This window comes from Oryx dammah, unplaced genomic scaffold, assembly GCF_014754425.2.
Source record: "Oryx dammah isolate SB20612 unplaced genomic scaffold, SCBI_Odam_1.1 HiC_scaffold_10, whole genome shotgun sequence".
NCBI classification, from domain to species: Eukaryota; Metazoa; Chordata; class Mammalia; order Artiodactyla; family Bovidae; genus Oryx; species Oryx dammah.
In genome coordinates, this window is record NW_024070194.1 from 5,105,989 (window position 1) to 5,131,466 (window position 25,478).

A 25,478-nucleotide genomic window follows, 5' to 3' on the forward strand; every position below is an offset into this window, starting at 1 on the left:
TCTCCTGTCCCCCACGGCCCTGCTGCCCCAGGAAGGAGGTGACCCTGTGCCCCACCAGGGTCACAAACCACGCCCTCATCAGCCTGCTCTTCACGTGCCGGCTCCACGCCCCGCATGCTCCAAGCCACATGGCCCCACCGCCGTCCCTCTGAATCTCGGCCACATCCTTTCATGGCCAGTGTTCAGATGAGGAAACTGAGGCTCGGGGAGAGGGAGAGACTGGCCCAGGGCCCCACGCAGAGGAGCTGGACCCGAGCTCAGGCCTCACATGCTGCGTCACGGGGGCCTCACCTCCTCTCCTCCTGCCAGAACCCAGCCCGTCCTCCGAGGTTCGGCCCTAGAACTTCCTCCTGGAGTATTTAAGCAGCAGCCAGGGACTTCCCTGGTGGTCCAGTGGTTAGGACTCTGCGCTTCCAATGCACGGGGACTAGTATCCCACGTGCCTCGTGGTGTGGCCAAAAAAACAAAACAAGACAAAAAAAAAGCAAGCAGCCAGGTCCTAGGCCAGGTGCTGGGTATTCAGAAATGAAGAGGTAGGGTTTGTCTCAGGCTTCCCCCACAGTGCTTGTTGGATGAACATTTCACTCACTTCCTGGGAATCTCCTTTTCCCTAAGCCATAGGCTTCTATCCAGTCTGTCTCAGCCTCAGCATCCTGTGCCTCTGGCCACTTGTCTGCACACTTCCCAGATGCCACCCCTGCGTGGTCCCCAGGCATCCTTCAAACCAACGCCCCCAAGTGAACTCTCTAGCCTCCCCACACTGCCCCTCTGCCTCCAGTTTCCTGCTCTTAGAAGGCCCACCTTTGCCCAGTGGACAAAGCCAGAGGCCCGAGCGCTGTCCTCAATACCTCGCCCCCCACACCCTCAGCCCAGCTGGTCACCGAGGCCAGGGAGTCTCGTCCTCAGCGTCCCCTGAATCCGTCTGCCGCTCAGCTCCTCCTTGGCTGACCTCACTCTCCTCCTCGCCGTGTACCCCTCGTAGGAACACCCTCCTTTCCGAATCGAGCTTCCCACAGCAGCTGGCTGATGTTTGCCGTTTCCTAGAGCCGCCAGCTGTGTGTAGCTCCCCACCACAGAAGGTAGTTCCATCACAGAAGGTAGTTCAAACACCTCGGCCAGCCTTAAAACCCTGGATGTCCAGTGACCTCGCCCCATCCGTACACATTCTGGCTTCAGCCAACCCAAACCCCTCTCAGTATTCTAGCACACTGTGCTTTCTTTCATCTCTGAGCCTTTGCCAGGCTGTTCCTTCTGCCTGGAGGGTTCTTCCCCCACAGCCCCATCTTTTGTCTGACTACTCCACGAATGCCCTGCAGAACTCAACCAAGGTGCCATGGGCTTCATACAACATCTGCCATCCCCTAAGCCTGGTTTAGGTACCCACTGAGGTCCTACCCTGCTCCACCGTGTGAATCAGATTACAGCAGCAGGAACCAGAAATCCCTCCAGTGTTTTGGTGTTTTGTTTTTTTTTTTTTTTAACACAGAAATGATGGAATACAGGGATGTGGGCACTCACAAAATTGCTAGACAGCCTGGAGGGGCTCCAGAATGGCACAGCGGAGCTTGCCCACTGGGGAAGCTGCCACCACAGCCAGTCCGGATGGTAGGGAACCAGCAGACCACCACAGGGACTGCTGGCTTTCAGAACACCTCACTGTGGCAGTGACCTGGATGTTAGGAGGTCACTACCACTACCTCTGAGGAGGTCCCCAGGTGGTGCTAGCGGTAAAGAACCCGCCTGGCCAGTACAAAAGATGCCAAAGACACAGGTTCGATCCCTGGGTCAGGAAGGTCCCCCGGAGGAAGGCATGGTAATCCACTCCAGTATCCCTCCTGGGAGAAGCCCATGGACAGAGGAGCCTGGCGGGCTACAGTCCATAGAGTCACAAAGAGTCGGATATGACCGAAGCTATTTAGCACGCACCGCAACTTCTGAATCCCTGAAACTGGTGAGCAGGCAAAGTATGCTGCTACCAAAGGAAAACCTGGCCACGCCAAGTTTATCAGCAGAAAGAGAGCGAAGGCAAAAACCAGATGAGCTCTACTTTCTGAATCTTGTGGGAGAGCATCTGAGTGGCCGAGCCTAAGGCGCATACAGAACCCTATCTGCAGAGGAGCCTGGGAAGCGCGGCCTGCAGCGCCCCAGCCCCTGCACCCTCTAGACAGAAGGAGGCAGTGACGTAAGTGGAGGCTGGGTACAAGCGGACCCTAAAGGTGACGGCTCAGGATCCCCTCCACAACCCCAGTCAGCCTGTGGTGTACTTGCTTGTCTTTCCTGCCAGACTTCGGTCACTTTAAGGGACTTGACCGGGCCTTAGCTACTGCGGGTTCACCAGCATTTGATGTGCACTTACTATGCCCTGAGCACCAGGCTATGTGCATTGCACACTTGTTTACACATTTGTATCCCATAGGGTAGGGATTATCGCTATCCCTATTTTAGATGTGAAGAGGAGGCCCAGAGAGATGAAGGGATTTTCCTAAGATGACCCAACCAGTAAGCATTAGAGAGGAGATTAAAAATGAAAACTGCTTGACTTTACTCTTTAAACACTATGAGAGACAATTTTATCTTTTCACAGCCATCTCCCAAGCATCCAGAAAAGTCACAGTAATGCCGTGTGACAGACAAATGAATCCACAAGTGACCCCTCTATTGGGATGCTCCCTGTTGCCATCTCAGCCACCTCCATCCCTCTGGGCCTGGGTTCCTCTCGGTGGACAGGCCTTGAGAAACAGAAACTCACTGTGCAGGGCCGGAGCTCCCCACCCCGGCTCTGTAGATGGCCGAGAGGCTTGATGGCCACCGATGCATCAAAGCTGCTTACATGTTGCATCTAGGAGTCGTTTTCGGGAGATAGGGGTCATAGCTTTCATTAAACTCTCAAGCTCCCAAAATTCGACAGACTGTTACCCCAGGGAGGGATGCAGGGATCTTCCCGCCATCCTGACCTCAGTTCAGACCTTTGACATTGCATGTATTCACTTGTGCATGCGTCCATTCATTTCCCTATCCATCCCCTCCCCCATCCACCCATTCATATACTTATTCCACCATCCATCCACGCATCCACCCACCCATCCATCCATTCATCCACCCATCCCTCCCTCCATCCATTCACTGACCCATCTGTCCATCCACTTTCTCATTTATCCATCTCATCTAACCATTCATTGTTTCCCTGGTGGCTCAGTGGTAAAGAATCCACCTGCCAGTCCCACAGAGACACAGGAGATACGGATTCAATCCCTGGGTGGGGAAGATCCCTCGGAGAAGGAAATGGCAACCCACTCCAATGTTCTTGCCTGAAAAATTCCATGGACAGAGGAGCCTGGTGGGCTACAGTCCATGGAGTTACAGAGTCAGACACGACTTAGTGACTAAACAACAGCAAAACCATTCATCAATCTGCCCAACCATTCATTCATGAAGTCACTACTTATCAATTCATCTATCCATTTATTCCTTTATGTGTTTATTTATCTAGCCATCTATTAATGTGTCTGTCATTTCATTTCTTATTTCTTTACTCATTAATTACACGTTTACTCATTCACCATTGATAATTCACAGTGTTCAACTGTGAAATCATCTATACCACCCATCTCATAACTTATCCATTATCCATTTATTTATTCAACCATCCATCCATCACCCATCTATCCGTTTACATGCTAACCTCTTTATTCCTCCATCCTTCCATCCTTCTATCCATCAAGTCAGTTCATCATTTCAGTCATTGATTCTTCTACTCTCTCATCCATCTATCTCTTCATCCATCTCAGCCATCCACCCACGTACCCAGCCATAAACCATCCATTCGACCATCCACCCATCCATCAAAACATCACTCATCCTTCCACCCATTGACTTCTCCATCCACTCATTCTAGTCTGTTCCCTGTACCAAAACCAAAAGATGAATCAGAATTGGTCCCTCCCTTGAGAAGCTGACAGTCTAGTGGCAGGAACAGATAGTTACAACTCAACATGGAAACTATTAGGAGGCTAAAGGGGGCTCGAGGCAGGTGCCTCCACTGGAGGGGACTGGCTCTATCTGGGGATTCAGAGAAAGTTTCTTGGAAGAGGTGGCAGGTAAACCATGATTCTTAGACAGGAAAACAGTGAACAGTTTCCCTTAGATACATCAGAGGGTGACTTACAGAACACCCATTTACATGATGCTCACTGAGTTTGTGAAGACTTTAAAGACTGAGAGGTCCTGCAGCAAATGTTAACATTGTTAAACACAGTGATCCTCAAGTTCTTTGGATCATAAACCCTTTTGCCCACTTTACTCCTATTAATATGCCAGAGAATCTGTGTTCCTTAGAAGCTCATTTGGGAAATGCTAGTCTGGTCCAACTCTGGACAGGGAAACCTGGTGTGCTGCAGTTCATGGGGCTGCAGAGTTGGATGCGACTTAGCGACTGAAGAACAACAGTCTGGTCTAAACTTCTTATTTCCACAATAAAGGAAAACAAGGTTTCATTAAACAGTCTCTGTCTCCATAGTTTTTCCATCAGGAGACAAGATGCAGTCCACAATATACACCCAGGACTTTATTTTATTTTTTTATCCCTAGGCTGAGCACAGTATGTGTTCAATCAGCATTTGTGAAAAAATGTTGTTATTGAAAGAGTCACTCCAAAACTGACCCCTGGTTCTTGAGCTCTCCCCGTTTTCAGTGACCCCTATATGACCTCAGCCAGCTCCATAGCTCCCAGACTCAGTGTTTCGGCCTGAGAAAGGGCCAATAAAGTCCCCTCCCGGTGGGGGCTGATGCAGAAAGCTTGTGCTTACACACAGCCCTTGCTGCAGGCCCGGCCTCGGGGTGTAGCCCTGACCACCTGTACCACCTTCGCATATGGGCAAGTTGAGTTGCCAGCCAGCCATGAGAACTCTGGGCCTGGCTGAGCCTTCACGGCTGAGCCTGGAACATACCTGGAAACTGCCTGAGTAATCCCATGGCGTCCCTGCCCAGCCTGGTGGGGCACGAACTGGAAATTCCCTATAATATTGCTAATTAAATGATTCCTCCACCCTCCTTCTCCTGCGCCCTGGCCTCCCGCTCTCCCTTACTCAGCTCCCCGAAGCGCCTCCAGAAACCTCTGCAAAGGAGTCCGACTGGTTTGGGGAGGGCTGGGCGGCCACTTCCCCTTCCCACCGCCCACCTGCCCGCCCACCGCCCGGAGCCCAGGCCATGCGGGAGGTGTAGGCAGCGCGGCTCCAGGGGACGGAGCCAGACGCCCACCCCAGATACAGGGGCCTCTGAGTGCCCCCTCGGCCCAAGCCCAACCCTCTGTGCAATTCACGTCCTTGTTCCGCGGAGACCGTCCCAGGGAGGGGCCACGCTCATGTGAGTGTGCACTCTAGAAGGCATGCTACTCATTGCACGTCTCTTAAACCTCAGTGGGTGCTGAGTCGCTTCAGTCGTGTCCGACTGCGCGACCCTGTGCACTCTAGCCCACCAGGCTCCTCTGTCCACGGGATTCTCCAGGCAAGGATACTGGAGTGGGTTGCCATGCCCTCCTCCAGGGGATCTTTCCCGACCCAGGGATGGAACCCAGGTCTCTCTTGTTTCCTGCATTGACAGGTGGGTTCTTTACCATTAGCACCACCTGAGAAGCCCGTTAAACCTCACTCAATAAAGCTGCTTTAAAAGAAAGTTGTGCAGCAGTGTGACCAGTGCAACAACAGGGAAACTCAGGAGGGGAATGGGAGAAGCATTGGGAGGGTAGTCAGGGAAGGCTTCCTGGAGGAGGAGACAGTGGGTCAAAGTTTTGAAGATGAAAATGAGTCTCATCAGGAAAGAAGAAAAGAGAGTGGTGTCAAGTTCCAGATGCCCTGAGTTCAAATTCTGACTCCTCTGTTTACGGGCTGTGTGGCTTTCAGCATTGACTCAACTCAGACTCAGTTTCCTCATCTGTAAAATTGATCCCATTATAGTATTAATATCAGTATTGATCTCATAGGGCTGGTGGGAGATACAAAATACAGAAAGCGCTTGGCCTGGCATCCATTAGTCGCAGCTTATACAAAAGCCCCAAGGCAGGAAAGGACAGTGATCCGAATGATGGTGAGAAAGTTCAAGTGGCTTCATTAGAGAGAAGCAAGGAGAGGTCGCAGGGGCCAGCGCTGCAGGACACGTGGGCCATGGTGAGGGATGGAGCTGTCTCCTGAGGACTGGGGAACCAAGGAAGAGCTAGAAGCAGGGCAGTTTCATCATCAAGTCTGTCCTCTTAGCAAAGCCATTCTGATTATTTTAAAAAAGCAAACAAAAAATTACAGTTGGGAAACCGAGGCTTAAACAGAGAAAGATTGGGCCAAGTTCCAGTGGAATTACAAAGCTTAAAAGGAAGTGGTCTCTCATTCAGTCAAACCCTTGTAAGCAGATGAAGAACTGTTATGTGTCTTCTTACATGCCTCCAATGATGGGGAACTCACTGTCTAAACTGCTGGGCAGTTCATCCTGCAGGGCCCAACAGAGAGGCCTCCCAAATTGCCCCTAGTTTTTCCCTCCGACTCTGCTCAGATGCCAACTGCTCCTGTGGCCAGAGTCACGCTGAGAGGAGCCCAGCAGACAGGACAGGAAGTGGGAAGCAATGTGAGTTATGACAGAGACTTCCTGGGTGCCACCACCAGCTCCCTGCCACAAGGCCCTGGGCCATACCCTCTCCTCTGGGCTTCAGTGTCTGTAAATGAAACGCTCACTGCTCCGCAATCTCCTTCCAGTTCTTAGAAACTGATTGGGCCTCGCACAGGTGCCCCGGTGGGGGCTGGGGCAGTCACAGGGGGTTCACCAGTCCCGCCCACCCACTCCCATCTCTGGAGGCCAGAGCTGACCTCGGGGCAGGCGGGTCAGGCAGGCCCGTCTGGGGATAAAGGCAGGAGCCCCAGGGTACAGCCAGCTTAATAACAGGCTCCCAGATCTAGGGGGTTTGAACCCAGGGGAATAGGTTCAAACACAAATCGAGCAGCCCACATTCCTGCCTGCAGCTCTGAGAGCCAATGGTTCCCATACCCAGTGGGCTTGGCCTACACTCTCTCCAAGCCCATCCTTCCTGGGGCGGGGGGGAGGTGCCCCCTTCTCTGTGCTCACCATGTGCCAAGCGTCTCACTGTACTCAGAATAAGATCCACACCCCTGGCCCTGGCCCGGCCCACACCTGACCTCTCCTCCTACCTCCTCCCCTCAGTCACTTCTGTACCAGGGGCCTCTCCAGTGCTCCACAGGCAGGCCACGCTGGTGCTGCCTCGGGGCCTTTGCACTGCCTGTTCCTCCTGCCCAGAACACGCTTCCTCCAGATCTTGCCTTGGCAGCTCATCCTTCAGGCCACCACTCCAAGGTCACCTCCCCAGAGAGGCCCTCCCTGACCCCATCCAGCTGCTCTGTCTCACCATCCTGCCTATTTCCTCCACCGAAGGCTTCGTGGGGATGTCTTAGCCTCCAGGTTTGGTGTCTGCCTCTCCCAGGGTTTGGAGCCTTAGATGGCGGGGCTGACGACTGGCCCAGTGTTGGATCTGATGTCACCAGGCACAGCCTGGCACCCACCCATCAGTATAAGTTAAGTGAACAAGTGAAATGGATGTTGGAGATGCTGAGCCCATTCTGGGGGCGGTCAGTGCTTCACCTGCATAGACCCTCTCACCTCCTCACAGATGGGCTGGAAGAATCTCTGTATTTACACACAGACTCACTGTGCCCCCAAACACACCTGCACGTATATGCACGCGCACACACACACACACACCACCCCACCCCACCACCCCCTGCCTCCATACCTTGGCACCCAAACATCTTAGTGCTCCTTCCTTTCTCCAGGCTCCAGCTGGCCCCATGCCAGCTCTTCTCCCCAGCCTGCCCGCCTGCCCTGGGCACCAGACTCATAAAGGACGAGGAAGGGCCTGGGGTGGGCTGGCCAAGTGCCATGCGAATGCAGCCCCTGGGGCCCTCGCCTCCTCCTGCGCTGCCAGACACCTGCATAATGAGTGTCATTACTGGGGACCCTCTGGGCAGGCCCCGGCTCGCCCCAGCCACCCAGGCTGTGAACAAAGCTGTGGATGGGGTTCGGGGAACATGGGGCTGTGGGGGTGGTGGGGGTGCCTCTCTCCTCCCCGGCCCCAAAGCTCAGCCCTGGATTTCTGGAGCCGCGGAGACAGCCTCTCCTCTCCCACATAGACTCCCAAACCTCAGGTTCCTCTCCTAGTTCGGCTCAGGTGGAGACAAAGCAGGGGAAACACTCACTGAGTGCCTACTGCATGCCTGTGTGGCACCAAGAGCTGGTGTTACCACTTCCCACTTTAGACACCGCCACGTCCGTCCACCCGATCGCCTACTGTCTCTCTCCTCCTTTTGAGCACAAAATGTGGAGAACATTTATTGAGTATGTACTGTGTACCTTGTGCTAAACACATGTATTAATGCCTGTGTTCTTAGAACAGCCCCACGAGGTGGGTACTGTAATTTATTCCATTTGACAGAAAAGGCTCAGAGAGGTAAGGCAAAGTCACACAGTTGATGAGAGGTGGGCCAGGAGCAAAGCCAGGCCTTCTGGCTCAGAGTCCGTGTTCTTCACTGCTTGCCACGCCACGCCACCTCTCCCATCACAGCGGGGGGCTTCGTCCGAGCTGTGCCGTCCCCAGCGCTCGGTCTGGTGCCTGGCACATAGTAGGTCCTCAAGAAAAGCAGTGAATGAGTGAGTGAGAGAATAATCTCGCTGAGTTCTGACAATGTCTTTCCAAGTGACATCTACAAACGAGAAAACCAAGGCTCAGAGAGGTCGGATGACTTGCCGCAGGCCACACAGGGGCGGCACCCCGCAAACTGAGATTGGCCCTTCAGGTGTCTTCTGTCGAAACCAGGACGGGAGCTCACACCCCGTGCCCCTCCTGGCCCCTTGTGGCCCTGACCCCTCTCTGGGCTGGACCAGGAGGCCCAGGAGGGTGAACGTGTGTCTGTCCAGTGGGCACACAGTCGACCCGCAGACTGAAACTGCAGCTTCTCCTGGAGGCTCCGAGGACCGTCTTGCCGGACCAGATCCTGACCAGTCCCGCCATCCTCTCTCCTAGCTCCTGAGCCGTGAGGAGTTTCCCAGATCCACCCTGCTCTCCCTTGCCTCTGGGCTTCCCCCTACCAGCACTCTTCCAGATAATGCCCCAGCCTCAGCTTAAAGGGCACCTCCTCTGCCAGGAAGCGCCCAGCACTCAGGGCTCTGTGAGGGCGCCCGCGCTGCTGACCCTGGGCCATCGACTCCTCAGCCCGCGTCTGACTTCCCTCTTCTCAGGGGCAGTCGGCCCGAACTCTCTGTCCAGGCACCTCGGTTTCATCCCCACCCTGCCGTTGACCTTCTGGGTAAACTTGGCCATCGTTAGCTCATCTGTCAGAGGTGTAGGAAATTTAAGTTAAAATAGCAAGTGAAGGCCCCTACTCAGCTCCCATGAGGGGCACTCCACCCAGAGCTCACTGCATGGTCTGACTCCTACCAGCTTCTCTGACATCCCCTTTCCCCTCCCTCACTCCCCCCAGCCACCTGGCCTCTCCACCTTTCCCAGGACACTCCAAGCCCCAACCCACCCCAGGGCCTTTGCCCTGGCTGTTACCCCTACTGCAATCCCTTCCCCCAGGGTCTGTTCCTTCTCTTCCTTCGGATATCTCTCCAGGTCACCTCTTCAGAGAAGCCCTCTCTGATCCATGAAGCTCCCGAACACCCCTGTGTGTTTCGGTCATGGGGCTTCTCCCCCGCTGAAATGATCTTCTCTGTTCCTGGGCTTGCTCAACTGATCTTGTCTCTTCCACCAGAATGCAGGAGACCTTGCTGGGTCTCCTAGAGCCTGGTATACAGTAGGTGCTCGAGCAACAGGCATGGAATGAAGAGAAGACATCAAAGTGCTGGCCATCCCTGCCTCGTTCCTGCACCACCCACCCCCGACCCGAGCGGCCCCCAGCCCAGAGTTCAGGGGCTGGGAACCAGGCAGCCCCACTGCCGCCGGCAGGCCCCTCTGAGCCCCAGAGCCTGTCTGGTTCCCAGCCTCATAAAAACCTCCGCCCTCACCTTGCCCTTGGGCGGCACAGGAAGAGGGAGGTGGCTGTGGGGCCCAGAGGCTGACCCTAACCTGGCTCTGGAGAAGATATAGATGCCAAAGTTGGCGTCCATGGAGCCGGGTGGCCAGGTGTCGCTTCGACTCCACGGCACAGCCCCAAGGGCTGCCCTGCCAGTTCAGGACCACCACGATTGCCCTCCACAAGGGAGGCCGCCGAGTGCAGCAGGGTGCAGCCACGTGCCGGGCCCAGGCCATGGTGTCGCCAGAGAAAGGCACAGTAGGCATTCGAACACAGCTCCAAGGGATGCCTGTGTGAGCTCCAAGGGATGCCCGGTGAGCTCCAAGGGATGCCCGGTGAGCCCCAAGAGATGCCACGTGAGCACCCACCTGGGCTGGTCAGTGCACAGACATGAAGTGTGCCCTATTGATGTGCCCGATGCATCCGGCTCCAAGCAAGGATCCTGGAGGCAGAGCACTGAGCCCTCAGGCAGGGGACCCAGCCCCTCTGTGCCTCAGTTTCCCCACTGGGAAACAGACGCCGCCATCTCTCCCTCGCCAGCCTGTTGAGGAAATGAAAGGAGATTCTGCAGGGTCCAACAGAGCTGCTCAGATTCCTTGCTGCTCCACCCTGCTGCACACCCTCTGGGCCTCAGTTTCCCCATCTAGCACGTTGGGCTGTGGCGAGGGAAGAATAAAATATTTGCCCAATGCCTCGCACACACTAAGTGCCTCATAAGTGCTTGCTGTTATTTACTCCAGGCCTCCGGGGCTCACTTTCCCCGTCTGTAACTCCAGAGGGCAGTCCTGATCACCCAAGACCTCTTCTAGGTCACTGGGGCAAAGGTCCAGGGGTCCTAAAGTGGCCCTGGCAGGGGGAGGCAGGCCTGGGGCTGGGGGAGGGCAGCAGGGTGGCGGGACCGGGAAGCCGCCGGAGGCTGCAGTGACTCACCCGCCAGCTGGCCTCTGGGGGCTGGGCTGTGCCCCCACCACCCCTCCGGGCCCTGCCTTGCGCCCAAAAGTGCTGTGTCATGCTCCGTCATGTGGCTCCAGGTCAGTAATACCCGGGTTCTGGGAAGCTTGGGCCGAGTTCCCGGAAGGGGTCAGCCAGTTCAGTAAACAGACTGGCTGGTTGGTCGTCACGGCTGAGCCGGGCGGGCCTGCAGCTCGGGAGGCGGGAGGTGGGACTGGTGGCCAAAGGGGGCCCAGGAGCCGCCCCGATCCCTGTGCAAGGCTGGCACCTCCCAGGGCAGCGTGGCCCAGGCTCTGCCGACGCAAGGCCAACCTGAGGCTCAGAAAAGGCAAGGCACTTGCCAGAGGCCGCACAGCAGGGCCAGGGCTCGGGCTCGGGGTTCTGGACTCACTGTCTAGGGCTCTCAGCACCGCTCTGACTAACGGGCAGGAAACTCTGCATCCTCTTCGCCTCCAGACCCTGCCCGGCCTCTGGCCAGTTGGTCGGATGAAGAGACAAGCTAGTGGGAGAAGGCAGGTCGGGAAGGGAGCAGGTTTGGCTGGCTGTGAGGCTGTCTCCACAGTGGGTCCTCTAAAAGTAATAATACATATTCTAGCAGTCGTGAGCACGTGCAACGCGCCTTTAGACACGAAGCGGTACTTGGGCGCCACTCTAAGTGCCTGCCGTGAATTCACTCATTTAATGTGCAGCCACCTTTGCACAATAATCACAGCCATCATCTTTAAAGCACCTGCTGTCCACTAGGCACTGAGCTGATCCTCATGTGGACCCCATGAGGTGGACATTATCCTCACCCCCTCTTCACCAGATGCAGAAATAGAGGCCCAGAAAGACAAGCAGCTATATTACTTAGTGGAAGGAAAGTGGGCTCCAGGGTCAACTGGACCCAAGAATTCAAACCTTGACTTTGCCCCTTCCGACTGTACGACCTCATGCAAGTGCCTCCATCTCTCAGAGCCTCAGTTTACCCCTCTGACAAATGTGATGATTGTATTCAGATCACGCAGAGCCAGACCTGGTGGGAGCGCGTACGAAGCGAGGGAGGACCAGGACTGTGGGCTTGGACTGCTCTGGGCCCCAGGTCCACTCTGCTGCTTCCTAGCTGTGTGAGCTTCGGTGTGATGTTTAACCTCTCTGGGCCTCCACGTCCTCTATACGATGAGGATTGTGGTAACACCTCCCTCCTACCACTGACAGCAGGGACAAGTGAGCTGATACCTCAGCAGCCCTCCGCGCAGCGCTGGGCGTTCCACAGGCACTAACACAAGTGACTCGTTCTTGCATCTCACCTAAGATGACTCTCCTGGGATGAGGGGAAAGGGCACCAGGTCGCGGGCAGGACAGGACACTCACAAGCACCCTTCTGTACCCACAAGTGATTCGCACAGAGGAGGTCAGCTCCCCGTTCCTCTTCACACGCTATTTTCTCAGCCCGGGCTGTGCCCCTGGCCTCTGCTCTTTGGTTCTCAGGCTGCTGTCCACCATCACTAGCCCAGCCCCCAACCCTTTCGTCCAAACTCTCCTCTCATTATTCCCACCTTCACACATTTGCACGAGTGGGGCCCTCCACCAGGCAGGCTCCCGCTACCTTAACCCAAGCGCCTGGTCTACATTTCTCCCATCCTCTGCCACTCAGATTCAAAACCACCTCCTCCAGGGAGCCCGCTCTGATCCACCCCTTGAAAGCGAATTCTCCTGGACTCTCTCTAAACCTTACTTACCCCTTTCTATCATTACACATCAGCTATTTTTGCACATGCCACCTCAAATTTTGGCTGCTGCGAGGTGGAAAATTTGCAAGGGAGATTGGGGGAAAAAAATTGTCTTGCCTCTAAAACACTTGAAGAAACCTGCTAAATAGAAATTAATAAGTCCTTTCATGAATCTACTCTAACTTCACAATTCATTATTGAATTTCTAATTTAGTACTTAATGAATATTTTTATGGCGTTTGAAAATAATCTGCGAACGAGAATGTTCCTTGTTGGGCAAACACTCCCTGGTGTACATGGGGATTGCCAAGAACCCAGAGCCTGTGGTGAAAAAATGAGCTGCTCATTGCCAAACAATTTCGGAAGTGAAATTATTAATATCATTAAAATCCTTTGGTGATTTTTCCAGCCAGGCTTTGGCCTGGCCCCTTCGTTTATTTCCCAGCACCTCCCCCCCATAATCACACCCCCTTCCTTGATTCCCTGGTTCCATCTCTCCTTACCTCCCTCACCCTCAAAAACAGTCTGCATACCACCCCCAACACCTCCATGCCCTTGCTCACACTCCTCCACCTCCTGGAATGCCCTCTCCTCTTTTTTTTTTTTTGCCAGAATCTGACCCTTTTTCAGAGCTGAGTCCAAGCTCCTCCTCCCTCCCGCCTGGTGCCCTGCCTCGCCCTAACCCCCTCGCTGGAGCACGCCTACACTTGTGACTCCCCATCTGCAAAAGAGAGGGGATGGCTCAGCAGGTGAAGAATCTGTCTGCCATGCAGGAGATACAGGAGAGGCGGGTTCAATCCCTGGGTCGGGAAGATTCCCTGGAGAAAGAAATGGCAAAACCCACTCCAGTATTCTTGCCTAAAAAATCCCGTGGATGGAGGAGCCTGGCAGGCTACAGCCCAACCGGTCTCCAAGAGTCGGATACGACTGACACCCAAGCACGCAGAGGGGAAGAGAGGCACCAAACTCATGGCCCTCAGGCTAAGTCTGGCCTGTACATTTATAGATTGGCTCCAATATTGAATAATCAGTCCAGACTTACAGTTTCCATGAGGAACTGAAAGCCCTCACCTTGGAGACATTGGGCTGAAACTGAGTGGCGCCCATTCTTCAGATAAGCCTGTCCCTCTCACCAGCCAGTTTTCTGCGTGTGCTATTTTCCTGGCCCTGGAGGTACCTGAGTTTGTAACCCTTACCCTGGAGTAGAAGTCCGACAGCTTCCTTCAGTCTCAGCGCCCCTTCCTGAAACATCTTCGGTAGAATCTCCAGATCTGGTTGAAATGAGGGACCCCCTGCCCACTTGACCGTGTCCTCACTTCCGGAAGAGACACCCCCATGCCTGCCATCCAGGTGTGTCCTCTGGACACTTCAATTCTTTGAAGCAGAGTTTGGAAACCTCAGCATCACTTCAGGCCAGGTTGGGACCCATCTCGGACCTACTGAACTGGCACCCGAAAAGAGAAACCTCCTGATGCAGCCCCCCCAAAATCAGGCCCCCACTCAGCAAGACACACCTTTACTGACCCTTGCTTGGGCCAACAAATCCTGCTGAGTTCACCTTCAAAACAGATCCAGAGGGACTTATTCAGTGGCCCAGGGGTTAAGACTCCCCACTCCCAATGTGGGGAGGGGTGGGGTGGGGTGGGGCTGGGTTTGGTCCCTGGTCAGGAACTGGATCCCGTATGCTGCATGCGGCACAACTAAGCCCAGGGCGGTCAAATAAACAAATAAAAATAAATAAATATTTTAAAAAATTAAATCCAGAATCCAACCGCTCCTCCAGCCCTGCTCCCTCCCCCATCCCGGAATCCCTGCCCAGCCAGAGAGATCCTGTTAGACCAGTAGTTCTCAATTCAGGGCTGATTTTGGGGGCCCCAGGGTGCATTTGACAATGTCTGGAGATATTTTTAGCTCTCAGGACTGGGTGGGAGAGGGGTGCTCCTGATATCCAGGAGGGGGAGGCCAGAGGCGCTGCTCTGAGCCCTGCGATGCACAGGACAGCTCCCCAGCAGAGGGTCTTTGGCCTGAGGATTGACAGGCCCAGGGTCAGAAACCTGTGATCCAACCTGAGTCAGGCCCTGCGCTCCCGCGCTCAGAACCCTCTGGGGAATCCCGCTTCACTTGCAGTCAGCCTCCGCCTCCTCCTGTCGCCCACAGGGCCCTGGGTGATCCCGACCCTGACAGCCTCTCGTCTCCCCCCCAGCCCTCCCACTGGCTCACTCAGCCAGGTCACTCTCCTTATCTTCCCCCAACCATGCGAGATTTTTCTCCCTGAGGGCACTTGCATCTGCCGTTCCCAGCATCTGAACCCTCTGCCCCAGACATCTGCAGAGCCGGCCCCTCACTTCCCTCCAGCCTCCCGGCAAGTCAGTGGTGGCCTGAGTGACACCGCAGCCCCCTACTCCAGCCCCCACCCCGCACTTGCCCGTTGTTTCGCTGTCTGACACACTCCATCTCGTTTGTTTCCTGACTATCTCCTGGGCTCAAGTATAAGCGGCAGGGAAGCAGAGAGCTCACCCATCGTTTAGTCCGTTTTGTCCGCTGTTGTCCCCCCAGTGCTTAGCCCAAAATGTTGTTGCTGTTTAGTCTCTAAGTCATCTCCAACTCTTTTGCAACCCTATGGACTGTAGCCTGCCAGTCTCCTCTGCCCAGGCAAGAATCCTGGAGCAGGTTGCCATTTCCCTACTCCAGGGGATCTTTCTGACCCAGGGATCATACCTGCATCTCCTGCCTGGCAGGCAGATTCTTTACCCCCAAGCCACTTGAGAAGCCCTTCGCGCATAATAGATGTTCAATAAATGTTTACTGAGCGAACATAGGACTCCGTATACCAGCCCCCAGTGTGTTAGAATTCTAGAATTTCAGGGGCTTAGTCAACTGAGGGGTTTCCCTGGTGGCTCAGATGGTGAAGAATCCTCCTGCAATGCAGGAGACCTGGGTTCGATCCACGGGTTGGGAAGATCCCCTGGAGAAGAGAATGGGTCACCCACTCCAGTATGCTTGCCTGGAGAATCCCATGGGCAGAGGAGCTTGGTAGGCTACGGTCCATGGAGTCGCAAAGAGTGGACACAACTGACCAACTAACACTTTACTTTCCATCCATTGAGAGCCGGTGAGCTGGCGACACCTTTGTCCTGACTGGAACAGTTCTACAGACGTGGACTCCATGGTCTTAAGCATCCATCAGGCTTCCATTCCAGGCCAGAGCACCACCAAAGAGACACCTAGGTCCTAGCTTAGAGAAAGACGGAAAGGCAATAGAGAAAGGGAGGCAAAGGCTGGGCCAGGCGAGGAGGCTGAAGCCACAGGTGGTGGTAATATGAGATAGGCCCCAGCCTAGGAGGGGTCCCCAGGCTGCCCAGCCCCTGGAGACCCTGGTCCCCCTCACAGAACAAGAGCTCCACCTGGGAGTGTGGAGGAGGGCCCTCCTGGAGACTCCGGGCAGGAGCTCAGAAGAGAAAGGTGGACAATTTGTTCTAAGGAAAAGCCATGTAATGTGAATTCACTGAGAACCAGGCCAAAATCTTAGAAAAAAAGATAGAGAAATTTGCCTAGAACCTGTCTTGCAAAGTAAAAAAAAAAAAGAAAAGTGAAAATAAATTGGTTTTTCTCCTTGACCTAGCATGATAACATAATTATACAAATTCTTAGGATGATCAAAGTGAAGGGAATATATATTGATATATTGATATAATGATATATTTAAATAAATATAAACAAAATAAAATGGCGTGACAGCACATATCCTTTTCGTTGCATGTGACCAACCCGACATAATCATGGAGAGAGTTATTCAGTCTGCACTGTGGCCACCCCCGGGGGCCCTGGTCCCTGCTCCCATAGCTGGCCGGCCCATTGCAGACTCTGGAAACCTGGAGGACGCTGTGGCCCTGCTCACCCAGGATGGACTCCCAAGTCCCACTTCCACCACCTGCAGTTTTGATCCAGAAGACGGGCCCAGATGCACCTGATTGGCGGGTGCTGGCCATGTGGCTGTGACCACACCTCCAGGGAGCAGCCCCGCTGGGGTCTTGCCTTCCTTCCCTCCGAAGTCCCTGTCCCTCAGACCCTCACTGTCTCCTGCAGCCCGTTCCACATCCCGAGAGGGACGAGTCCAGCACCTCCAGTTTTTGAATAACTAAAGGATTATTGTGTCCCACTTCAGGGACAAATGAGAAACCAGGAAAACATATTTTTACAATTTTTAACAATGAAGGAGCTAATTTTCCCATTACAAAGATGGTCTCAAATAAATAAGACAAACGCTCCATGGAGAAAATGAAAGCAGCTTGGGTATCCACTAGGCATCAGATGCCGGGGATACAAAAGTGGACGAAGGCTGCTTCCTCCTGAGTTCACTGTCTGTGGGAAAAATGACTAAGAGGCTGGTCCGAACCCCGCAGGGACCAGGGGCACCTAGGGAGCAGGAGATCGGCAGGGACACACCCACGTGAAGGGGTGGTGAGCTGAGAAGGGGACAGAGTGCCCCAGGAAGAAGGCACTGCTCAGGCAAAGGCGTGGCGGGAGGAAGAATGCCAACCACAGCTTCTAGAACCTTCCAAACCAGAGGTGTCCACCGCGTTCTGTCTGTTGTTTTTAATGTGATTTTTTGGTCCAGCATTTAAAACTCCAGACTTTTCACAGACAACCTCGGATTTCTGGCTTCTCTTGATAAATGGAAAGACCTGGGTCGCGTGCCGGCTAAGAAGCAGCTGAGAAGGGCTTGTTCTCTCCAGTCCACAGGCAGCCACCACCCAGCCCACCCCTCACTCTTCACATCGCCAAGCTATCTGAGTTTTTTGACTCCCTGTTTTAAAGGTTGCCAGGGAGGCTGCTGGGGAATCAGGCCCAGAGAGCTTAAGCAACTCTCCCAAAGTCACACAGCACACAAAACAGGGCTACAGCCTGAGGACCCGGGACACGAACCACCCCCTCCCCGGAGCCCCACGGACCCCCACCTCAGTCCTCCGGGAGCCACTGACCCTGGCCCTGGGCCCCCGGAGAACCAGGAGGCCGGGCCGGGGAAGGCCCTGTCCTGTTTAGGTTTTGTGGTCTCGTGAGTAACTGAGTGGAAAAAAACAAGCTTGAAAAGATAACAATTACAACGAAAATTAAATCAAATCGGGCCCGTGACTCATTTATGGAGCCGTAAAAACAGAAAACAAAAACAAGCTGGTTCTGGAGGAGGGAGGCCGGGACGAGGAGGGGGGAAGCCAGAGAAGGGGAAAAGTAAAGCATTAACAGCCTCCGGGGCGTCAGCTACCCCGACAAAGAGGTAACGATGCCAGGCTCCTGAATGGGGCGAGGGCCCCGAGGGCACAGGAGCCGGAGGCGCCCAGGGGAGGGGTCAGACCCTAGATTCCGGTGGGGTGGCTGGTCTTGTCTTCCCAAATGTCCCTGTGAGCTGGGTACTACTCATGTGCTTCCTTCTACAGACGAGGAAACTGAGGCTCAGAAGGGTCGAGTGACCAGCCTCAGGTCACACAGCCAGGAGGCGGGAGGCTGAGAGCCAAGCCTGGCCCCAAAGCCCATCTGAGGTTCAGTCTTGCCATCTGGAAAACAGGCTCTTGAGCCCCAGCCCTGTTCCAGGGTTCCGGAAGCTGCCCTGGACGTTTCGGGAGCCCTGAAGTCTAGCCCCCTGACGTGGTGGGCCCCTCTCCAGCCTCCCCGTCTCCGTTTACGCAATCACGGGGTCACCCCGGGCGATGACAGAGGCAGGCCCAGGAGCTCGATGGGTCTGACCCGAGGGAGCTTCAAAGCGCTGCCCTGCCTGCTTCTCAGAAGCCTCTGCCCCCAGGGGGATGAGAGCGGAGCCAGAGGCAGAGCCCGAGGGCGCCCGCCCTGCAGGCCTGCGATTCCCTGAGGTCACCCTGACCCAGGAACCAGGCCGTGCGGGTGGCCGAGAGCCGGGCCGGGGAGCCGAGCTGGGCAGAGAGCTCAGGACCGCCGGGAGGGGAGCACGGGGCCTTATGGGGCTGGGGGAAGGGGCCCTGGAAAGCTAGAAGTAACACCACTCACCACGCTAGGACATGGGGCGTGGAGTGCTTACTGCGGGCAGGGCACGATGCCAAGCACCTCACATTCATTCATTCATCCATTCCGCAAGTCTCTCCTGAGCGTCTGCTTGGGCCAGGTGCCATGTTGGGGGCTGGGAACCTCACGATGATCAAGAGAGGCACAAGCGGAGCTGCCATCCTGAACGCTGCAGACAGACAAGGAGAAACCAGGCTGTATCGGAATGTGGTAGGAGCTCCAGAGACAAGTGAAGCCGGGAAGAGGGCGTCAGGCGTTAGCAGCGGCCTGGCTGAACTGTGACGATTAAGCAGGGACCTGAAGGAGCAAGGGCAGGCCGCCCTCAGGAATGGTGTTCCAGGCAGAGGGAACAGCCGGTGCGAAGGCCCTGGGGTACGTGCACGCCTGGTGTGTGTGAGGACCAGCCAGAGGGCCCATGGGGCCGGGGCAGAGAAAATCCTCCCAACAGGCAGGAGGGCGGGTACTGCTGTCATCTCCTCTTACGGAAGAGGAAATCGAGGCTCAGAGGCGGGAAGTGACTTGCCCAGAGGCACAGAGTCAGGAAATGGCAGAGGGAGCACAAGCCGGGCTGTGTGGGGAGGCGGGAGCGTGGGGCCCAGGCTACAGGGCCCGAGGGCGACCCCCCAGAGTGCACGCGCCACCTGCCCTGGTCACAGCCACGGATGTTGTGATCGTGCAACCAGAGCCTGCAGAGGCCCCAGCCTGCCTTCACCCCGCCTCCCAGGCCCCCGGGGCCTAAGGGGCACCAGGTGGCCGAGAATCCTGGGAGCTCATTGGGGCAAAGCTGTGAGTGACTGCGAGCAGCTCCCGGCTTATCCCTGTCCCTGAGGATTGAACCAGCTCAGAGAAGCAGCTTTGCAGCCTCAGTTTCCCCGTGTGTCAAATAATGGGTCCACTTCGGTGGTCTCCAGTAGCAGCGGTGTAGAGTTTCCATGGTGGCTCAGCAGTAGAGAATCCATCTGCAGTGCAGGAGATGTGGGTTCGATCCCTGGGTCGGGAAGATCCCCCTGGAGAAGGAAATGCAAGCCACTCCAGTGTTCTTGCCTGGGAAATCCCACGGACAGAGGAGGCTGGTGGGTTACCGTTCACAGGGTCACAAGTGACTCGGACACAACTGAGCGACTAAACAACAACAGCGATGGCAGTTGTGGATTCTCGGGTCCAGAGAGAGGCATGGCGTTCTGAGGTCACAAAGCCAGGGAGTGGCAGAGCCGGGGTGAACTGGGCGCCTGGCTGCTGGCCCAGAGCGCGTCTTCCTCCTCCCTGGATGAGGCTTCACCCTAGATCTCAGCCGCCTGAGCTGCTCACCCTTCCCTGATGTCTTCACCCTTCTCCCCTTCAGCCAGCACCCTGCACCCCTCACCCTGTTCATGCTTCCGGGCCTTGGCACGTGTTGGGGGCTGGGAACATAACAACAATCAGGAGAGACTCGAGTGGGGCTGCCCTCCCGAACACTCCTCTTCTTGGGAGTTTTTCTCTTCTTTCCCCTGTGCCTTCTCCTCCTCCTCTCATAAAGGGAAAACAAGGCAGGGTCAGAGTACAGAGAGAGAGGTCAGGAGGTGGAGGGTGTTTCAGCTGGTGAGGGCGAGCGCTCAGAGAAGGCTCCTCGGAGGGGTGACATCTGAGCTGTGACCTGAAGGGGCTGAGAGAGGGAGCCATGGGAATACAGGGTCCATGAGGGCTCCAGAGAGAAGGAATAGCACACGCAAAGGCCCGGAGGTAGAATAATCCACGGTTTGTTAGAGGAACAGCAAGGAAGCCGTCTGTCCAGGAGGGAGTAAGGCAGGAGGAAAGTGGAGGAGACAAGGTCATCAAGAGGGATAGGGTTTGCTGGGGTCAGGAGGCCACACAGGGCCTGGTGGGCCTGGGGAGGACTTTGACTCTGACTCTGAGTGAGGTGGGAGCCTTGAGAGGTCTCTGAGCTGCGGGGGGCGGGGGGCACCGGCTCTGCCTTAAGTCCTAAGGGCTTCCCTCCGGCTGTGTGCGGAGGTCAGACGGTCGAGCGGGCGGTCCCCAGCGGGGTGATGCTGCTGCCATGGACCACGGAGGGAGCAGTGGGGCTGGGGAGAGGCAGGCTGCTTCCAGACGCAAAAGTGGACCTGAGAGGATGCAGCAAGCTGTCAGCCGCCAGGGTGAGAACAAGGCGGAGAGGACAGCCCCTGCGTTTGGGGAGCTCCTGGGGCACGGAGGCGCAGTTTGCTGTGGCGGGGCAGTTGCAGGTAGACCAGGAGACCGGTCCACTCACGGAGCTTGGCTGAGTCTGGGGCTCCCATCAGTCACCCCAGTGACAACTGGGAGGAGTGAGTGGACGCTTGTGTCAGGGCAAGCATCCGGGCTGGAGAGATGCGTTTGGAAATCACCAGCGTTTAGGTGAGGACAAGAGCTGTGACCCTGGCACCTCTGTTCCCCTCGCCGCAGTGCCTTAGCGGGCCTTTACGAAGCATCCAAGGGACCCTCGAATAAACCCCAGAGCACGTGTCCTGAGTGCCCACCACGGTCGGGGCCATGCCAAAAACTTCTTCCCACTGACCTATTTCATTCTCACAACTTCTGACGAGGTGGGTACCACTATAGCCCACTTGCAGAGCCGAGGGTGAAGGAATTTGGCCCAAGGTGTCACCTAGCGCTGAGAAAATAAATTATTGGATTAATTCATCCTAGGAGACTGCTCGAGTTAAGGGTACAGCAAGCAGCAGTCGCGGTCATCGGGGGAATTGCCGCCGTTCTCAGCAGCGTCTCGCCGTTCTCAGCAGCGTCTCACCGTGACGCCTGGCCCTGGGCCTGGGGAAGCTGGAGGTTCCTGAGTAAACTCCTCCAGGCAGTGGGAAGGATGACCTCTTGGTGACTCTAGGTCCCCTGGAAAAAGGTGGAGGGCAAACCGAGAGTTCCCCAAGGCTAGCAGGAGGGAGACTGGGAAAGCAGCTCAGAGGAGATGAAGGAGCTACAGTCAAGGACCAGACCGAAGCCTCAAGCCAGGCGAGATACTCTAAGACTTTAGGGCAGACTTCGGCGTCGGTGAGACCCCCACCACGTCTAAGGAGCCCACAAGTGTTCTTCATCAGCCGCCTCACGCTCACCATTCACTGCAGCCATAGCAACCCGCTGGATGGAGCCGGGAGAAAGGTTGAGGCAGGGGTGTTTTTCTGCGTGTTTTGGGGTGGGCCACTCCGGTTTGTCCTTCTGTGTGTGGGACCATGTCTGTTATTTGTATATTGTATGTGTGTGAATCAGTATTTGCACTGTGGGGTTCGATTTGTCCACTCAGCATCCCCTAAAGGTCAGGAGAAGAGTAAGACTCAGATAGGGTTTGTTGAGCTCCAACCTTGTGAGAGCCACCGGACAAAGTTTCTAATATGTAAATTGCGATCCCTTTTTCCTCCCAGGGCTGTGATGGGTTAATCTAGGGCTTGGAAAACTTATTCTGTAAAGAACCAGATAGTAAATATTTTCACTTTTGAGGCTCATGTGTTCTCTCTCACAACTACTCAACATGTGATTGAGGGTGCAGGCTTTAGAGATAATAGTAAATGAATGGGCATGCTGTGTGCCAATAAAACTTTATTTACAAAAACAATCTATAGGCCAGATTTAGCCCATGGACCATGGTTTGCCAACCCTTGGGATAATGAATGCAAACCAGAACACCTGGCACAGAGTAGGCACTCTAATAGTATTTGATGAATGAGTGAAAGGAGTCTGAATTTCACTTTCTTCACTTCTTAAGAAAAAATAATTACAGGGACTTCCCTGGTGGCTCAGACGGTAGAGAATCTCCCTGAAATGCAGAAGACCCAGGTTTGATCCCTGGGTTGGGAAGATCCCCTGGAGAAGGGCATGGCTACCCTCTCCAGTATTCTGGCCTGGAGAATCCCACGGACAGAGGAGCTGCAGTCCATGGGGTCGAAAAGAGTTGGATAAACTGAGCGGCTAACACTCTCTGCTGGTCCAGTGGTTAGGACTTTGCCTTCCAGCGCAGAGGGTGTGAGTTCAGTCCCTTGTTGGGGAGCGAAGATCCCACATGGGTCATGGCCAAAAATCCTTGGTACTTGAGGCTTCAGAAAGGTAGGAATAGTGACAATAAAAATCACCAAAAACCTGGTGAGACAGAGATTCAATCGTCCCATTTTACAGAAAGCGAGGCTGAGTGAACAAGGCCATAGAACGGAGAGAGGACGAAGTTGGGGTTCCAACCCGAGTCTTCTGAAACTGGGCCTGGGGCTCTTTTTGCTCTGAAGTCTGGAGGCTGAGACCGAGACCCTGGGGCCCACACTGGGTCTGCAGTGGGGTCTGGCTCTAGATCCTCAGTTTCGTCCCCCCAACAGCCAGGGGTCTGCTGCCCATACTCCCTCCGGAGCAGTGGCTCACAAGCACAAGAGAGGGAGACACAGAGACAGAGGCACAGGCCAAGATCGAGACGGTGGGTCCAGGGAGACGAAAAGAGAAACAGGGGCGCAAAGAGAGGTGGGACTCAAGTCGGGGGACGTCTCCCATCCCTCCTTCCCACCCTGAGGCCCCCTCAATGGCCCCACCATGCTCTCCATCACCAACTCTTTCCATGGAAAGGTCAGTCCATGCCCCACACAGACCTGGGTTGGAATCCTGGCTCAGACGATGGCCGCTGTGTGATGTTAGACAAGGGACTCCCCGTCTCTGACCCTCGTTCTCTCCATCTGTGAAATGACGATGCTGACTTGGACCGCTCGCCAGCTGCTGGACCAGGTGCAGGATGTGGTCATGGTTGACTGGTACCCACATGCACCCAAGGACCCTAGGTACCCCACCCCCTCCCTGGGCTAGGGAAGGAGGCTAAGGACACTTTCAGAGCGCAGGGCTTGTATTCCCAAGGGGTCACTATCTACTTATTCAGTCTTTCAACATTGATTGAGCACCTGCTGTTTGCCAGATCCTGTGCTGGTCTACAAGGGATGCAGCTGTGAGGAAGGCGAATAAAATTCCCTGCCCTGGAGGGACTGATGTCCTAGGTGGGAAGGCAGCTGAGAAACCAACATGTCCGTGGACACAAAAGTGCCAGGTGGTGAGGAGGGCAAGGGGAGAAATAACTCAAGGACATGGGGGTGGAAAATGCCTCCAGGGGTGGGTGGCTAATTATTGAGTAGTTTCCTGAGTGCAAGGCACTTCCATTGACTTTAATCCCACTGAATCTCCTCAGCAAGCCCAAGAGATAGGTACTCTTATAGGCCGCAATTCTCAGATAAGGAAATGGGCTCAGAGAGGATGAGTGACCTGTCCAAGTTTCCACGGCTGTAAAGGGGCAGAACAATTCAAACAGGCCCTAGAGTCCTGGGGCCAGTCCTGGGGTTTAATCCAAGGTGGGATGAGTCGGTAGCAGCCGGTACTTGCTCTGCAAGTTAGCAGAGCAGGAGCTTGAATGCGGGACAGTCAGGCGGAGAACAAGACTTGCGTCAGAGGACTCAGCAGCCAACAGGTTAAGCCCCCAGGAATCTGGGTCCCCGGGCTCCCTGGCAGTGCTCCGGCTCCGGCTCCAGCTCTTGCCACCACCAGGCCCCAGATAGGGTGACGGCCACACCCAGGCTCAGCCTCTGGCCCGCGCCGCCTGCTGGGAACACACAGTCCTTGGGACTAGGAGGCTCAAAATAGAAAGCTCAGAACCTGGGATGGAGCCTGGAATGCCCGGCAGGCAGGCCGGCCGGGACTCCTGGCCCGGCTCGAGCACTGCCCGGCCTGCCGGGGCGGCAGAATCAACAGCATCTCCCGCCAGGGGCTCCATCCCAGCTGCTGTCCTCCTGAAGCAGGTTCCAGGAGGTTGGCTCCAGGATCTGATGAGCCTGGGCTCCTGTCTGGGCTTCAGCTGGGACTAGCCGCGTGGCCTTGGGCCGGTCACCTACCCAGAGGGACCTGAGTGTCCTTGGTGTTGTTACTGTTTAGTTACTTAGTCATGTCTTTGAGGCGCCATGGACTGGAGCCCACCAGGCTCCTACGTCTGTGGAATTTTCCAGGCAGAAATACTGGAGGGGGTTGCCATTTCCTTCTCCAGGGGATCTTCCCGACCCAGAGACTAGAGCCCAGGTTTCCTATGTCTCCTGCATGGCCGGCGAGCTCTTTACCACTGTACCGTTTGGGCGACTTAGGGTCTTTATCTCCCAACAGCTCACAGAGCTGTTCATTCAGTCATTCTTCAGCTGGCAAGCACCTGTCACATTCTCGACCCTGTACTGAGCACTGGAGACCCAACAGAGAACAAAAGAAATAAAAAGCATTGCCTCTGTGGATAACTAAAGTGTGTCGGAAGGGCTTCCCCACCGGCTCAGAGGTAGCGAATCTGCCTGCAATTCAGGAGACATAGGCAGGAGACCTGGGTTCAATCCCTGGGTTGGGAAGGTCCCCTGGAGAAGAAAATGGTAACCCAGTCCAGCATGCTTGCCTGGAGAATCCAATCCATGGGGTCACAAAAGAGTCAGACTTGACTAAACAACAACAGCAACAATGGTGCATTAGGCCCTGTGGGACCTTGGCGACCCCGTGGACTGTAGCCCACCAGGTGCCTCTGTCCACAGGATTCTTCGAGCAAGAACAGGAGGCCCTAGTGGTAAAGAACTTGCCTGACAGCGCAGGGGCCCTAGGAGACGTGGGTTTGATCCCGTGGGTCGGGAAGATCCCCTGGAGGAGGTCTTGGCAACCTCCTCCAGTATTCTCGCCTGGGGAATCCCATGCACAGAGGAGCCTGATGGGCCGTAGT

The 25,478-nt window shown here is 55.3% G+C and overlaps 1 long non-coding RNA gene across 1 annotated transcript; it reads right to left on the bottom strand.

Moving 5' to 3' along the window:
• Positions 1-8,338: 8,338 nt before the first annotated feature.
• LOC120869111 lies at positions 8,339-10,934 on the bottom strand. The gene is made up of 2 exons (XR_005722438.1): positions 9,670-10,934; positions 8,339-8,753 (listed from the first exon to the last, which is right to left on the bottom strand). It is a non-coding gene; the product is annotated as an uncharacterized LOC120869111 (long non-coding RNA).
• Positions 10,935-25,478: the final 14,544 nt, after the last annotated feature.